The sequence below is a fragment of the Aulonocara stuartgranti genome (genome assembly GCF_965226115.1).
Source record: "Aulonocara stuartgranti genome assembly, chromosome: 13".
Classification (NCBI taxonomy): Eukaryota; Metazoa; Chordata; class Actinopteri; order Cichliformes; family Cichlidae; genus Aulonocara; species Aulonocara stuartgranti.
The window spans coordinates 22,009,851-22,028,546 of record NC_138949.1 but is presented as its reverse complement, the minus strand read 5'-3'; the positions used below and the strand labels follow the sequence as shown (position 1 = coordinate 22,028,546).

General features: G+C 39.6%; 1 protein-coding gene across 1 annotated transcript in view; it reads right to left on the bottom strand.

Moving 5' to 3' along the window:
- Positions 1-16,850, bottom strand: part of ctbp2a (C-terminal binding protein 2a) — an 86,981-nt gene extending 70,131 nt beyond the window's left edge. Inside the window, exon 1 of the mRNA XM_082557349.1 lies at positions 16,393-16,850. The gene's annotated coding sequence lies outside the window, so the exon portion shown is untranslated. The remainder of the gene's footprint in view (positions 1-16,392) is intronic.
- Positions 16,851-18,696: the final 1,846 nt, after the last annotated feature.

Genomic DNA, 18,696 nt, shown 5'->3' with positions numbered 1-18,696 from the left:
ACATTGTAAACACGTCTCTAAATATGATTCTGCTGTGGTGCTGTTTCTCTATTGCCTGACAGGCTATATGCGGATTTACTGATCTCAACTCAGCGAGCGCTTTTCGTGTAAAAACACACACACACATAAACAATCATGCCTAAATTTCTATTACTTAAGCTGACAGGTAAAGAGCTTTGTCACAATAAACCCCTTTTTAGCAATAGGCTTTTACTGTGATAATAAATCATACTATTCTGCTTTCATTCAACATGATGTCAGTGACCTCGGTCCTATCTCTGCAAGTGACGAAGACCAGTCCTGGGTGCTAAACTCCGCGCGTGCTACTCTTACATGTAGGAGCATTACACTAGAAATTTGGGGCAGATTCTCTTCAAGGTCAGCATAAGAGATCAAATTCCCTGGGGATGAATGCTAGACATGATAATGAAAGGAAATTAAGGAAATGTTACGATGCAGCATGAGCAACCAGGTTGGGAGTTATACTGTCTAATAAGTTGCATGGCACCAAAAAAGAGCCATCATGAGCTAATACCCAACTTTCTCTTCCAATTAAATCAAATAGTTCTATTTTTTTTCTTTCAAAAAGTAAGAGTAAACACACCCTGTTTGTTTCAGTTTTACAAACTGTACTGGATTTGCCCAATTGAGCAGGCTTTTTCCAACATATTGGATTTTTGGCAACCCTAAAGAGGATTTAGCCAGAGCCAAAGGGCCAAAGTAGTGTAATTGCATTTGCCTGATTACAATAGACATCTTTGTTTCTCAAATGGGCCTACATCACAAGAAAGTGCATAAATTTGTGCCAAAAAAAACTAACAAAAACTCCGAAAAGACCCATTCTAAGCCAGAAAAAAACCTGCTTAGGTGTGAACTGATCATCAAAACCATCTAGAAGTTCACTAATTCTTCTTCAGATTGCACAGTAATGTAATTAATATTTGTAGGACTTGAGTGCCAAGTCAAAGCTAAACAAAAATTTAGACCTGTATCAAATAATGTTTGATGTTTAATCATAAATAATGCCAGAATCATGTTTCAAACAATCCTTGCAGTGCACTTACTATAAATAAAAACGAAACACAAATAATTGTTTAATCACTTAATTGAAATACAGAGACAAAAATAAAACAACACCACAAATACCATTTTCCACAACTTCAGTGGTCCCTTCAGAATGATTTTAGTCTAATAAAAAACACTTCTGTGTGGTGATGTTGGCCATTGGTAATATTAATTGTTGAACTTGATGATCTGTCTTTTTCTGCTGAGCACCTGATGAATATGAACCAACTGAAAAATCAATTAAACTGTAGAGATTAATTCATGACAAGAGTGCAAATGCTCACATTTTTTTAAAAGAACTAAGTAATGAGACAAAAATGTAAATCATTACTTAAGTTTCCTGAACTTTCTTAAAATGCTGTCTTCTTAATTTATTAAGCCCAACATCAAATCCATTGACTAGTGTTTAAATTTTTTTTTACATCTTCAGATTTTGAGTTTGCATAAAAAACCTGAAGTCAATTTATGAAAGCAAACTCTGGCCTTCATATTTCTGGACACTTTTGGAAGTTCTACTCAAGAATGAACACAAATGTTGGTAAATGTTGGGTACAAGTGGTATACCACAAGTAGTTTTTTTCCCTTATGAATTCCTTATTTCCTGAGACGTACAGTATATGCTAGTTTTAAATACTACTGATTTTCTCATTTAGTTATCTTGTGTTTTTTCATTGTGCTCCTCCTGTCTCATCTCTGTATGTCTTTTGTTTCCATTTATTTTATTTCCTGTTTTATTTTGGAAGCTGTTTGTTCTTCTTCTGTTTTGTTTTGCTTTATTTCCCCAGCTTGTTGTCTTGATTGTGTTCAGCTTCCCCACCTGTTTCTTCTTCTGTTTTCTATCTCCTGTGTATATATTGTGTTAGTCTTCCTTTGTCCTGTATTTCTTGTATTTCCTGAATTTGTAGTCCATGCAATTTCTGAATATTTGATGGTTTTTTGGATTTTGGACTTGCTTAGCTAATGCATTGCAGAGCACCAATCCACACTGACATGTGATTCTCTAGATCAGGGGTCTCGAAGTCCAGTCCTCGAGGGTCGGTGTCCTGATACTTTTTATGTGTCCCTGTTGCAAAACACCTGAATAAAATTAGTAGGTCATTAACAATCGTATAGAAGTTGACTGCATGCTGAAGTGGCAACCCCTAACCCCACTCAAGTAAATTTAAGTAAATGTAAGTATTTGGAAAAATGTACTTCTAAAAGTACTTTTATTGCACCATGTTCATGCACTCATGAGCTGCTGTAACATGAATCAAATGGCTGAAGTGCCACCTTAGCATGCAGTCAAGTTCTGTAGAGTCTTGCTAAGTTCGAGACCCCTGCTCTAGATTTAAGAGCATTAAAAGCTCAGTTTGTGTTCAACTCCTGGATCCTGTTCTTGGGTCCACAAAACAATAAAAAAGTTTCTCCCCCGTAATTTCTCCTGCCTCCTAAAACTTTGGAACTTTGGTTTAATCTTATCAAACTTTGGATTTTGTTGTAAAACCAAAAAAGTTCAGTCTCATGCTAACATTTGAATACTTGACAGCATTTATGATTTCAGGTTTTGTGGTTCCATGCACAGCCTTACCAACAGTATGTCTGAGTAGAAAAACTGTCACCAGGAGCTTAGCTCAGCTGTCAAAAGTGTAAGCGGTCTCGTACGCATTAAAATAACTAGAACAAAATGAAAGTAAGTTACTAAGCTGTGAGCTGAACGTCTTGGAGCATTTTTTCAAGGTCGAGAGACTTTAATTGGTGTGAGCCATCTGGCCTGCTACAAAGCCAGTGGGCTCTGATTACAAAAGGTCAACTAAAGCAGGTACAGTAGTAATATGCCCAACACTAAACAGCCAAAAACATCTTGTAAGGTTCTTTATAATGGTAAACTACATATGGCAACTGGACTGTAAGTACAGAAAATAGGGAGTAAATGGGGTTACGAAAAGGCCAAGCTTGCCCCAGAGGCCAATTCGCCGTGAGCTGAACGCCACTGACCTAGATTAATACCAACCACAGCAGCACCAGGACTATTAAACACACCCCGGTTTCCTGTATCCTGCCTTTCTGTCTGTGTGTGAAATGATTCCATCTGTCAGTCTCAGCTGGGCTGTGAGAACATCGCTGAACGCTGCTGCACACACACACACACACACACACACACACACACACACTGTATGTATGCGCATATAGAGACAGACACCAAAAAACACAGACGTGTCGGATGGGAACTGGGGCCAAGGTGGGTGTCTGGCTGCATCGTGCCTCTAGGGAGGGGGTCTGAGAAAGTCTGCCCAGCATGAAAGGCTTGAGGATGGGGAGCCAGACATGAGATAGTGACAATGGTCATGGACATCATTCCAAATAGTCTTCATTTAAGGTTTTATTCTCTCAATTCTGACTACTACCTGCACAGAACATTTAGTTTCAGGACAAACTGAAAGAACTTCTTTTTAATGACATTTTATCTCTATTCATTTCACCTCTGAGGACAGCCAAGCTTGTGGGAGTTCTTTTCAGCTTCTTTGTGAAATTACTAACTTGACAACATATAATTGCATACATGTGCACGCTTTCCTGCCTTTGTCTGTGTGCAGGCATGTGTGTGTGCACCTGCTTTCATGTATATAAGTGTGTATAAGTCAGGTCATACCAAGATGAAACCCCCATGCAAGGACAGAAGCCAGTATTCATACACCAGAGAGAAGAAACATAAAGAGCCAGCTATGAAAAAACAAAAAATCACCACCTGTGAGTAAAAGCATACAGAGATGAAACTGGAAGGGGGGATAAGACAAGGGCACAGACGGATTAGGAGTCATGACTGATATTCATAGAAAAATAAGGGACAGAGAGCTTAACTGTGAAGAAAAAGAGCAGAGAAGAGAAAGGTCAGGGATGAGGTTTAACCAAGGGAGAGAAGACACTGGCGAGTAAGTAAAAACTGGAACAGAAAAAACTATGTTCTTTGAGTTATTTGAAATATCTCACAAGCTCAAACTTCCCCTGAGGCTGAATTGAGCAGAAAGCATATAACCTTCAAGTTTATCATCATTTCACATTTCTGTACGCATTCAAATGAAAACGCTTTTCTCAGGGCACAAAAAAAGAAAAATGGTGTTAAAACACAGTCTAATGGGTAATATTTAGAATACCAGGACACAATGACTGGTAAATGGTAAAATGGCCTGCATTTGTATAGCGCTTTTCTAGTCCGTAAGGACCCCAAAGCGCTTCACACTACATTCAGTCATTCACCCATTTACACACACATTCACACACTGGCGATGGCAAGCTACATTGTAGCCACAGCTGCCCTGGGGCGCACTGACAGAGGCGAGGCTGCCGGACACTGGCGCCACCGGGCCCTCTGACCACCACCAGTAGGCAAACACGGGGTTAGTATCTTGCCCAAGGATATTTGCCATGCAGCCAGGATGCAGCCTGGGATCGAACCACCGACCTTCTGATTAGTGGATGACCTGCTCTGCCACCTGAGCTACAGCCACCCTGACTGGTGTCAGGAAATCCTGTATTTCGTTTTGTATGTGAATTTTATGAAAAAAAAATTTGCTTCCAGCAATGCTGCACTGGCTCCATGTCTAACCTGGATAATGCGACTTCTCACTTTCTTTATATTTGACTATGCTGCCATTTTAAACAGCACATTCAGTAGAGCTGTAGGTATTACACGGAGCTCATGCGTCAGCAAAATCGCTGACAATGGCAATAGCAATGAACTGCACACCCCTCTCTCCTCATGGCACAAAACTTAATTATTGGAAAAATGTTGATCAGCTAAAAAGATGCTTGGAGGTAGATCGGCATGTCAGATATTTAGTTTAAGAATAAAAGTGAAGAATAAAAGTACGTGGAGCTTAGATGTATGTGATGTCAAGAGTTTGTTAAAGCTGCCTTAAAAGCCCAGCAACACCTATTTCCAACCTCACGAAGAGTCCCGAGGGGGGTACTCACAGAGGACTGAGTAGGAGTGACCAAGTCTGTGGATTTTCTCTGGCTCAGTGAAACATTAACCCACAGTAAATCCTTTTTGTTCAGGACCAGGAATCAAACATCTCTACATGGGGGGGAAATCAAACATGTCTTTGTGCGAACAAGCTGACGAGTTGAAAAGCCAACCGTCCCACTGAGCACCTCAGCAGCACAGAATCAAAGCGTTAGCCTCTGGCTCGCCAAACATTGATGATATCCATATTCATACTGACAACAGTTAAGGTGATAAAACTCCATCTATCAGTTCCGCCATTTGTCTCATCAACAATGTGATCAATAAGAAGATAATAGCCCATTTTTCATAACAGAAGCTTTAGCTCTCCATACAGCAACAAGTAGATAACTTATCTTATGTGACAATGTGTAAGCATGTGTGTGTGTGTGTGGGGCTGATGCTCCGCAGGAGCTAAACTGCTGATACCCACTGCTCATTTAAATCAAGGAGAAGTGCATCCTCTCACTTAACAGTGTGCTTTAGGAGTCAAATGGTTTCATGGATATCAGCCAGATTTTTTCCGCCTGGAATCCTGCCAGTATTTATGCAAGTAAAGAGGCTGTTCAATGCATGAAAATGTGCCACGCAGAAAGCAATAATCTGGACTGGATAGCTAAAATTATGGCATTAAAAAAAAGTAAAAATATAAATTTGGAATTTTATTGTTCTGTTGTCTGAAGCACCCACTCAAAGACAAACACAGATAAATATTACAGTGAAAGTGTAAAATTAGAACAACCATCAATTTGTGGATTTAAATCAAGAAAATAGTTCAAGTCACTAGGGCTGTGCAACTGAGCCTTTAATCACTTAAACACCCTGTCTAAGGAGCTTGCCATCTAGTTACCTAGCTTTCCAAATCAAAACCCTTTGTTCCTTCTTAAATGACTCATAACTGAAATTATATAACAGTGCAAACAAAATGCCAAGGATGAGTAGATAGACCCTAGAAAAAAGAATTTTTTTCTCAGTGTCACATTTTACCTCACTAATGTTGCAAAGCACATTAGTCTAAAAACCCTCCAGAGATAACGACAAGTTAGCCATACTCCCTAAAAATAGTGTCTTGGAGGCTGTGCTAAGAAGGTTGGATCATCTGTGATGGTTCAAAAAGGTAGGTAGTAAACTGCTGTTGTTCACAGTCCTTCACATGATCACTGAAAAAAAACAGAACTATTACTTCAGATTCCATTGCAATTTACAGGTAATGAGTATATTATATGCTTATAGGCATATTACCAAAACCATATGCTGGAAATAAAGATGTCTATATTTTTCAGGTCAGTGCAGACATGGCTTAAACCTAGTGTATCATATATAATACATGAGTTTTTGAATTTTCTGGCAATTGTTTCATGGTTTGTGGGTAAAACATAAAGTAACAATAATGACAGGAATATATATATATACACATCTATAATTTTTAATATATTTTTTTTTTATTTTGGAGAAAAATGTGGGAAAACTGCCTCAGATTCAACTTCATCTTTTACTGTTTCATGTTGACACAATGCAAAACCTAAAGGGCAGAAAGAACAACTAGATAAAACACTTCAGAAGCCGATGAATCTCCAGTGAGATTCCTGGCACTTCTGGCTGGCTACTGCAAAGAAAACAAGGAGCCGATGCCTCGCAACAGTGCTACCCAACCAGAACCCCAAGGGCCCTTTCTTAAGGACTAAGAGCCTTACTCTGCCACACAGCATCAGTAAGCTTGTAAAATAAGCTGTTACACTTTATATGCATCATAACCATTGCAATAATACATAGCAGATGCCTGATTTTCACAAACAGATTTCCCTAAGGGTTTTTTTTCCTGGGTATAAGCCTGTTCTTTGTCTTTAGATAATGTCCACACTTCCATAAAGACAGAATGGAATCTTTTATTAGAAAAAACCCCCACATTCAGTTAATAAAATAAGCTGTCACACCTTCTACTGCTATTAGAAGTAACACTCAAAAAGTGTGCATGCATGCTGAAAGTATACGTACTGCACTACTCCAGATTAAAATATCCTATTAGCACGCACATTTGCAGAGCCATTAGCATTTAAACATGCAGGCGCTGCGCTCCTTTCAAAATGCCATTTTTACTCTGCTGCGAGGAGAGTTCTCCAGTTGTCATAAACAACTTTCTTTTTTTCTTTTTTTTATTCAAGGACCTTTTCAAATGTCAGGGCCAATCAAACACAACACGACAGGTCTCTGGGTGGAAAAAAAAATACAGCTCAGAGGGCAGAGAAGAAAGCGGACTTATCATGCATATTCATGTCGTAGGAAGGTTCAATGACTGCTGTCTCTGAGAATTGTGAGCAGTGGCAAAAAAGGTTTGTCTGTTAAGAGACAGCTGAAAAAAGTAAGCTTTTAACTCTTTCCACCCCTTCGACCACCAAGTCCAAATGTCAGTGTCAAAGAGCCACAATGGCCAAAGCATTGTGTGCCCCCATGAGTGACTTTCAAAACCCAAACTCCATCTTTTTTTTGTCCCTTTTCTCCTCGTCAGCAAATTTGGACAGAAAAGTTTTCTCTGTGAAGTAGTGCTCAGCAGAATGGCAAACAAACAGAGCCATCTCTCCACTGGCCAGGGCCCACTTCAGCACTTTAGACATCTCTTTCAGTTTACAGCTTGCCTAAATCAGCAGGATGGATCCTCCTGACACAAGTCTATGTCAGCTGCACTGGAATAGGGTCTCTGCAGAGACACAATGGAGCTTGCTTCCTCCCCCCTACTCCTCTTTATGCCACCTCCCTCAAGAGACAGGAGAGAGCGATTAAGAAGGAACGGGGAAGAAAAAAACAGCGAAGAATTTAAATACAGTACATGTGCCTGCACTTTCAGCCTGTGTGTATATGTGTGTAATCTGCAGGAAACTTCACCAGCTAGGAGTGCGAGAGCTGAACGCCCCACTGGTATTCTCCTCTCTATCTGTTCCTGTCTTTCTCTCTCCTTCACTTCCTGCCTCTCTTCATTAGTCTCTGTCTATTCTCTTTGGCTCCAGCGAAGCACAGTCATCCAGGAGGACATTATTAGCTGTCAGCATTAACAACCAGCGTAGCCACTGCAGAAGCAGAGTCAGTTTCTTAAAAAATGCTCGCAGAAAGCTTCTTCTCTGCCCCAGTGAGCAGAGCAGGCAGTCAGGACAGCCTGCTGTGTGCAGATGGTGCTTTGTGTTTGCTAGTTCCTGCAAAAGTGACACGCAGACACCAATCGCAAAAACGCACAGCGACTTGCACACCTAGCTGGAACCTGGTACTACTATTCATTCCTAATCCTCTGTGGTTTGCATGAAAGTTAATGGCAGGTGTTTAAAGCTCCAGCTATGCCAAGTGAGGGAGGGGAGGTAAATGGGAGAAGATCAACTCTTTTTTTTTTCTCCGCTGGCACACACACACACACTTTTCCATGTTGAAAAGGTGTATTACAGTCCTGTTAGATCTCCAAAGTATGACCCTTCATCCATTGTTATCCTTCCCCTCCTCATCCTGTCTTACTCTGGCATAATGTCCATGAATGCAGTTGAGAGTAATTAGGACTTCTATGGAGGAAAATAGACAGTCATTAAGAAGGAACAGTGAATCCACAGTGTGATAGTTCGTGCCAGGTGGGAGGCTATTACACAGCCAAGCAAGAGTTAGCAAACTCCCTCAATCATAAATATAAGGAAGAGCAAACATCCACCACTGCTCTTCCACTGCTGCCAAGAGCTTTCCTACAATCATATAATGAGTTAATAATTTAGAGAAATGCTCATCTCTTTCCTCATCACATATTGTGCCACATTCACTATAATATAGGCTTCAGTCACCCCCCTTGAAAAATCTAGAGTGTGCTTATTAAAAGGCTCGAATGATGTTACAGACTCCTAGGCACACATGTTTAATGGAGCCCTAATCAACATGGTGCAGTGGTCAGGCTTTTTCCTTTTTCTTAATATATTATTCTGCACAGGGCAAAACTCATTCAAATTCTAAAACAAATATCCAGACTTTTTCTTTAATCAATCAGACATAGATGCAGAGCATGTACTGCACACTCTTCATTATGGAGAGTGCAGTGTACCTCACTTAAAAAGAAACACAACACTGCTCGAAACGCCTTATATTATTTAATGTTGAATGGGAAATACAACAACCAGATCTGTTGGGGGTTTTTTTCTTTTATTGGGGGAATACAGAGTTCACCGTACACTGTCTTCCTACAAATGCCTGTCTTTCTCCTGTTTTCCTCCACTGCTCTCCAAGTTTTTTCTGTGTCTATCAATCAGCTTTACATTCCCCTCATCTGCCATCTTTTTCTCTTTTCTTCACCTCTGTCTTTTTCTAGAAATGCGAAAAAGCTACATATACTACAGAAAAGACGAAACATAACCCAGTACTCTGTTTTGTAATGTCAGGATTTAAAAAATTAAGGAATTTAGACATATGAGATAGAAACAGCGGCTCTTATTCATTATTTAGAGCCCTGTACTTCATTAGAAAAATGTAAAGGAAGTGATGTTACATCAAAATTAACACAGAGAGCTTTTTTGCTTTTTTTTAGCAATAATTTAAATTTAAGTCGTCCCAGACTTTAAGTTGTCTCTGCATGATTGTCATCCTCTAAGTCTCCGTCATTGTTCTACTCTGTCACAACTTCAAACTTTATAGTAAGTTTAGATTCGATGGCGATCAGTGAGAGCACACTGAGGCGCTGTTGAGTCTTTTACGTTTAGTTACAGCCAAATTCAAAAACATATGAAGGGCTACAAACACATATGGGAAAAGCTGTTTTGAGATGTTTTAGAGATGTATCCTGTTCATTCTGTACAAAGCATCAGAATTGGGTCATTTCCTTTGCAAAGTTATGATCTAAATCAGACCGGTATAAGCACACGGTGCATCAGCTAGTTTATGAGCATGAATATTCACATCCTCAGCTTCCATGTGCAGTAGAATCCCAAATTTTCACTAATGCTGCCAATCTGTGGTATAAACAGGCACCTCACTTGTCAATATTGAGGTTAAATGTTTCTACCGCCTAAAGATCCATGCCTTTCAGTGTTACTTGTGCTCGGTAGATTCATCTGCAAACACTTTAGGCTTCTTGGTGTGCTGCAGTTCACCTTTATATGACTGGCACACAATGGGAACACTCACTGCATATCTTGTGATCAAGCTGATCTATAAGTGAATTATCCCATGTTCACAAAGAGACGAAAAGCAGTGAGTGGATCCATGTCGGCCTTTTGTCACTTTGAATATGCTTAAAACACGGTCCCAAAACTGCGCCGTGAATTTTAAGACAGCACAGCTTGGGAAAACAGTTCTGCTGCCTCTTGGCATGCATTGCATTTTCCATCCATATCAGAGGATATGTCATTAGGAACATCCATTATTGCACATAATTTCCACAAAGTGCTTTAGATGCATCTGCATGGAAACTACAGCGTGTGAATATAATGTCCACTTTAATGTTGTTAAAAAAAAATCATTTTTAAAATCTAAAAGTACAAAACACATAAAAACTGCAAAGGTCAAAGAAACTTTCTGCATCTTAGCTGCGTCCTTATATACTGTTGACATCCACCAAATTCAGAGATTAAGCTGCACATCGATTAAGGGATTTTTTTTTAAGTGAGACTGCAGCCCATTACTGGCCCGTCATATTACTTACATATCATATGCCTGGCTTCGACAGTTTTTAGGATCTATGTTTAAACTGCCAAGCATGGCCAGTACGACCTCAGGCAGGCTTTCCCGAGTGACTCCGAATTGGTACAAAGCCAACAAATCTTTCAACTATTTTTCCCCTCCCCACGAATCCAAAATTAATGTAAGCTAGCAAGTATGTGAGAGATCAGAAGTAGAGTCTGAACTGAACTGAAAAATTGCCTGCTGTATTTCTGTGACTATATATGCTTTTTTCTTTTCACCCATTTGCTGAATCAATCCCTCACATACAGTGGATGAAAGATAAGATGTGCTGCCTCTGCCCTTTTTGTCCAAACTTGTTAATATGCTTAGTAAGAAAAGAGTCAAACTTTAAATTGATTTCAGTTAGTTGGAGATCTAAGTGATCAGTCTGGTTTCACCTTAAGTGCTTTGAGGTTACTGTTGTTGTGCTTTGGCACTATTAAAATAAAACCAAACTTGATTAAATTGAATTGAACTTAAAAACATGTCAGTAACTTTATGCTTCAGTGCCACTCTCCACTACTGCATCTCTCCCTCAAGCTTCTGAACTAGCTTGGTGTTCACCTTCCCGGTTCCAGCGGCTAAAGAGCACAAATCAAAGTTAACATGCAAGTGCAATGATCAGATCATTTTTTCACAAACACAAAAACCACTAACAAAGTGTCTTTTTCCCCATTGACGGAGAATATATAATCTTATATAATCTTCTTACACTTTTTCACCATTTAGAAGATGACATGTCAGAAGGTTGTTAGTGAGAGAGCATAATTAACCTCCTAAGCAACAATCACGAGTGGAGGCAGGTTATTTGGATCTCTGATTATGAAAGGCAGTAGGCCCTCAACTGATAAGGAAATTGCGAGCTTGGTTTAAGAGGGAAAACTAATCTGTGAAAGGGGGATTGGCATGGAAAGATTGTATTTTATGAGTAATATTCTGTGTAGGAAAATACAAACATACTCTTGACTGGTTTCAAAAATAAATAAAATTTTTTTTAAAAACTTACTTTTGGACCCCCAAATGGTCCAAGCCCCTAAACACATACCCAGTTTGCCTCATGGATGATGCAGCTCAGCTTTTTATAGTTAATAGATAAAAAAGCTTTTGACTTTCAGGGCAGTATGAGCATTTACATCATAAGCAGGAAAGTTAATTTCTGTACATACACCATGCATTCATATTCAGAACGCAAACATTTGAGAATCGAATCCATTTCATTCCAGTAGGTATAGGCTCTTCAGTGTTTGGAGGGTATGTTAACAAACAATCTACTAAAACACATGCAGAGTGTGAATCGTGAAATATGCATGCTTCAATAATTGTTTACTGCATGTCATATCTCTATTGTAATATTAAAAATATGTTATGAAATATTGCAGAGTTAAACTCCACCACCAAAGACTCTTTGTAGTCTTTGTGTTTCCATTTGAAAATCTACATAGTAGTCATGCAATCACTAGAATAGCATCCAAATATCAAAAACAGCCGCTATTGACCCTGTTAAGTACTGTAAATGGTAAATGACCTGTATTTATATAGCGCTTTACTAGTCCCTAAGGACCCCAAAGCGCTTTACATATCCAGTCATCCACCCATTCACACACACATTCACACACTGGTGATGGCAAGCTACATTGTAGCCACAGCCACCCTGGGGCGCACTGACAGAGGCGAGGCTGCCGGACACTGGCGCCACCGGGCCCTCTGACCACCACCAGTAGGCAACGGGTGAAGTGTCTTACCCAAGGACACAACGACCGAGACTGTCCAAGCCGGGGCTCGAACCGGCAACCTTCCGATTACAAGGTGAACTCCTAACTCTTGAGCCACGATCGCCCCATGTAGTCTTTCTTTACATGCGAAGAAGCAGAATAAGGTCATCTACAAAAACAGGAAAAACTACAAATGGCACAACAAAATCTAGATTTTCTAGTGGAGCTGCTACGGTAGCTCCAGCTTAGTATGGAAGTACTCTGTGTTTGGGATGGACGATCAAGGGGCAATAATTAATTCAAAAAAGGCAAAATGCAATATGCTTTCAGTCCAAGGGAGGAAACAGATCCAATTTAGGAAAGCACTTAAAATAATGACATTTGGATCTTTTTATAGAATTCAAGCTGAGTAAGTTTCAGTCCATATTAACAACATCCAAAGTATTATTTACCATTTTGTTTGAGGCCACTGACACTGCTATTGTGAAATTCAAAATGTTCCATAGGCTTATAGTAACATTAGTAGGCTACTCAGCAACTATCTTAACACTTCAGTCTGTTTCCTATCACTTTACCATATATGCTGAAATGTTCGTGTTTAAGTAGCTACTTTTTTTTTTATGTAGTAGCAAATTGGGTATCCAGAATTGTATTAATCCTTTTTTTTACCAATATTAGTCCTGTTGGTAGCGATTATTACATTTATGGCATCGTGACATTCCTAATATGATCCCAGACATCCAGAAATTACGCAGCATCTCTCAAAAACAGTACAAGCAACAATGCACCTCAGTGATGGCATCACTTTGGATTTAATGTGTAGCTTTTGGCAACACTATGATTCTGCAGTTTTGCGTTTGATTGTCTCAATTAAAAATCTTAATGCTTTCAAATACAGCAGTGGGCTAGAACTTGCTTATTTCCTGGCTGCTGCATTAGCTAAACTGCAATTCAAATACATTATGTGGAATTGGCTAAGCTTTCAAAGAGGCTTGTAAGACGCCAGTGTTGCAGGACCAAAGTAAAAAAAAATAAATAAAGAATACACCCATGAGAGTATGGGGAGGGGGGAAAGGGTTTGGCTGTACATAAGAGCAACCACTGAGGATGTTTTCCTTTCTCCATACTGTGTATATCCTATCAGTGGTGGCAGACAAGAGTGCATGGCACCCACATGTACAAACAGCGAGTCAGAGAGCGCAGCGACTTTTAAGCACACTGAGCAAACAGGTCTTATCAGCGAGGAGAATCAGACACCTGCTGCTGTCTGCTGCAGTCCACATCCACTCTCCCAAAACTATCCTTGACAAGCAGAAGGAAAAAAACGACACACTCAGAGACACAGCACAACAGCACAGGGAGAAAGCAGGTGCAGAAGATTTGCAAAATGCACCAATTAAACTAAACACAGCAGATTTTTAAATGTGTGTTCTTTGAGAAAAAACTATTACCAGGCAGCAGCAGTTGTTAACATAGCACAACAGTTGCTCAAAGAATAATTAAAGTACAACTGTTCCCTCATCATTGTAATGCCTCTCAAGTGCTCAGCCCTCGGTTTGCAAAGTGCACTACATCACAGCGCAATCTTTGTTTTCAGCATCAAAGCCTTAATGCAATCTGAGGATTGAGTTGTAAGATGTCTAAAGATCTGTGTCACATGCGCTGAGGTGCAAAAAAACTTTTGTTGTTGTTGTGTATTGTGTTGGGGGGTTTTTTGTTTGTTTTTTTAACATGCAAATTTCAACTTCAAACTGTGACGAAATAAACTGAACTGGATAATTAGCTGTAGTTGACTTTTTTTTTTCAAACAAAACTCGCATAAAGAAAATCAAAACCTAGACTTATCCGATAAAAGATTAATTGCAGTCATGCTCAAAGAGACCTGTGGTATAGTTGGTACATTTTCAGCCTCTTGCAACTGGCACAGTGCAATTTCACACCCGTTACCCCCTCTCCACAATGCACAGCAAAAAAATCACATGACAGTACAATCCTCTCAAACCAACCTACGGGAAGTTTTAGGGAGCCGTTAGTACTCTGGCCATTATGGGAATTGTCAGAAGAGCTCACAAGAGCTATTCCAGCAGCATCTAAATTACTGTGTTAAATGGAGAATTAGGCTCTGAGAATATGATTAACCAATTGTAATTGCTTTGCTTCTGTGACTTCAAAACAGGCAGTCGATGCATGATTATGATTTTCCTTTTGCTGTTGTTGTGCTTCTAGCTGTTCCTCTTTACAGAGTAATCATATCAACAACGGGACATGGATATAGTTCAAGTAAGTGCTCGCTTTCTTAATAAACAAAACATGCGACCTCTGTCCAAAGAAAAGCAAATGCCAAATAAGCGGGCACATGCCAGTAAGAGCAGCTGTGCTTTCAAAGACTATCATCTTTTCCTGCTCTGGTGCACTTGCTCCCCAGTTTGCATCTCAACTCTCCAGCATGGTATAACACAGTGGAGACACACAAATAAGTCCCTACACAAGCATGTTGCACAGCAAATCAGCCATATACAACGGTGCTCAGTACAAGCACAAATCATGTTCCTAATCACAGTACAGTGACTCCAGCAGTCACCAGGGAATATCTGTTGAGGCAAATGAGACTCCTGTTTTCCAGTACAAACACAGGCGCACAGGCACATCAACACCGAGCGCTACCATGAAGCACAAGCTGTGTCTGTGTGTGTATGTATGTATATATCATAAATATTAAAACGGTGATTTTGCATTTTCTTGGCATTTTCCCCTTCAGCGATGAATCAAAAGGCCTGATAGGAGCTGCCATGTACACTCTGATGCTGCCTGTGATGCATTTGCCTTGAGAGGCCAGCTTTCATATCTCAACACACACAGTCCACAAAGACAACAGGAAAGTAAGTTCAACCACCACCACAACTCCCCCATCAGAGCTGAAGGTTGGCAGATGAGGGGAGAGATAGGGAAAGGCAAACGGGGAGGGTGGTGCTGCAGGTGGGACTGAAGGAGCTGGGAAAAACAAAATCAGAATATCTGAAACTCCACATTATCTGATTCAAAGCAAGCCGAATTAAATGTTCGGCTAAATGTAGCGTTTAAAATGCAAACCCTGGGATCTGGAAGGGTGCAGGTCATGGCCTGCACATCATTAACAAAGGTCTTTTCTCCGCAGGAAGGCTCCACACTAAGTTTCCTTGCCTGTTGTGACAATGCCCAAGGGGGTAGAGCAGATGTCCGTTGCCAGCAGCACATCTGCATACAGCCTCTTATCCCCACCCCTTCACTGGCCAGACAATGGAGCCGCCCTCCTCGTCCTCCTCCTCCACTTGAAGCTTTCTTTCACTAGAGCCTCCAAATGCAGTTTAAAAAAAAAAAAGAAAAGAAAAGGGAGTGAGAGTTATGAGAATCAGTGCCTACTCTGTGCTTCTCAAAATTAAAAAATAGAAGGACCATCCTCTGTGTGAAAATGTGCAGATGCTCATATAGATATCTGATTGAGTGATTAACTTATTTGGCACTCACTAATTAGTATGCTACAGCTGATTAGAGATGTCCAAACTGATGCCAGGAAGAACTGCAAAATAGGCCTGCACCAGTACTAAACTTTTAATCAAACTCCTTCCGTGCATGTTCTTCCTGGTTTCGGATGAAAAATGAAAAAAAAAAAAATATATCAATGCAATTTTTTAAATTTTATTTAAAGCACTCATAGCTGATCTTGATTGGACGTTTAATGAATGTTCACCGTTACCTTTTAATTGCCCAGCCTCATTAGGAACTTAATAAAGCCAATTTCCACATCACTATGAAGTGGAGTATCGGCTAATGTCTACTCCCACCCTCCCTTGTCTCTCCTTGCTGATGGCGCAGGGACACATGGACAGCGATGCGAGTATAGCTTTCAAAACTATACCCCGGTGGAGCACACACCGACATATTTTACACCACCTTTGCAATAATCTTGAATCCTACCTCGACTGGATGTTTACTGAGAGTTCAAACGTCGGCTTTGGGGGCTCCAGAAATAGCATCGCAGGCTACGCATTTCAAATTCGCTTGTTATCTCGGATTTAGATAATGATCCACCTTTAGATGACATAAAAACTTAATCCTGAACGCAACGGGACAATCTCCGGCGCAGGGAAACGGTGCCTGGTGTCGGTTTTTACGGGGGGAAGTAGCCTCGGCTCTCGGTGTGCCTGGTTATCCTGCTGTTTACTTATACGGTTCATAAACACTCCTATTCTTTTCCTCCTGCCAGAATTGAGAGGTGTGTATCAGTTTGCTTTTCCTTTTTTCCCCCTCTCGCTTTTTGAGTGAGGCGGAGCCTTTGCCCACTTCTCCCTCACACACACACACACACACACACACACACTCAACACTCTACACGCGGGCCCGCGCGCGCACAGCACAGATGAGAGGCTCTCCTTCCAGTTGATATAGATGGGACAGTAGGAATTTTCGAGAAAGGCGATTCAGACTCGACTATTATTCAGTACATTTTCCTTCGTAATGTTAAGCCTCGGTTACTACAGTTAAATATGTTTTTTGGGGGGGGGGGGGGGGGGGGTTGTATTCATTGTCTTTTTCTTTGTTGTTTGTATGGTTTGTCTGAAAACTCTTGTCTTCTTACCACCAGCTCCTTTCAAACTTATTTATTGAACGTCTGAATTGAGATGCAGCAATGATTCCTTGTAATATCTTCTCCGACCAGTACAGAGACAATATATACAAATCTATACAGTGTCTCTAATACTAATTTAAGTACAGCTTATTAGTGTGCACAGGGTTTTAGTCTGAGCAGATAGACAGGATAAGCAAGTGTTATGTTCAACTCACATTGCTATTTTGTTACCCTAAAAATAAATAAATAAAATGAACAGACATTAATGCCTCACCTTTACAGCCTACACAAACAAAATGAAGCATAAGCAATCTATCATGACCTGATATATATATATATATATAATGCTCAAAATAACATAATACAACATGCCTGGATAATGCTAACAGTGTTAGTCACATAACAACTAACTGACAAGACTAACAGCCTGTTAGTATATATAATTTTTAAAGTAATAGTATATACTATTAGTATATTCTAAGATGGTCACACACTGCACAGATATTTAATCAAAAACAGAATTATATTCTACAAAAAATATATATAATATGGCCCAAATTTCTAAATTGTTATGCTAGTAATTTGCCAAAATTCAACTAGCAGACCTAACATTAGCTTACCCAGATGGTGCTTTTATATGGTGTAATGTAAAATGTGCTTCATGGCTAGCACTTGAGTACTGCTTAACTGGGGGGTTTTAACTAAGTAAAAAAAGAAAATAATAACATACATATACTATTATTAGCCAAATACCACCAATTAAAGTAATACATGGAATTTTAACTCAGATGCTTATGTGCAGGTTTAAACTGTCACCTGTGTTATACTGCATAAGCCCATGCACTCTAAAATCAGTGTCCTCAGTCATGGTGGTGCAGATACTTTAAGCTACTATTAACTAAATAATTAAAGCACCTTGAGGCGACTTTTGTTGTGATTTGGCGCTATATAAATAAAATTGAATTGAATTGAATTATTGTTGCTGAAACAACTGATTGGTTATATTTTACTTATAGTTGTAAAAGTATGTCAGTAGGATTCAGCTGAGGAAGCACAGTGACCTTTTTGGATGGTTCTGGAACCCCAGGGCATGTCCATAACCCTAATGCTGAGTGTACTTCAATTATGCTAATCATGCTAGCCAAGCTTTCTAATAATAACAGCCTACTTGAATTTAAAAGTATTCTCATATAAAAACAAATTTTAAAAAAGTTAGCAAACCCGAGCTAACACTTGTCAAAATACTATCTGATGCCTAAATTCTAAAACTAACATAATACAACATGTTATGTTATGTCAGTAGTTTGCCAGATAATGTTAACTCATATAACTAGCATTAGCCATAACCTATGGTGCTTTTCCATGTTATATAAAATATGGCTGACAGCTAAGACTTTGAATTTAATTAATTAATTTGAATTAAATAAAAAGAATATATAAATTAGACCTATTAACATACAATAAGATTAGCCAAATGCCCAAATACCATCCATGAAATTGATAAATGTATTCTAGCTCAACTGCTTAATGCGCAGGTCAGAAGTATCACCCGTATTATATTACATAACCCCTTTTACACTATTTAAACACATTTAGCTGTAGGCATTAGCATAATACTGATTGATCACTTGAGATAAGCTTCACCATTCTCT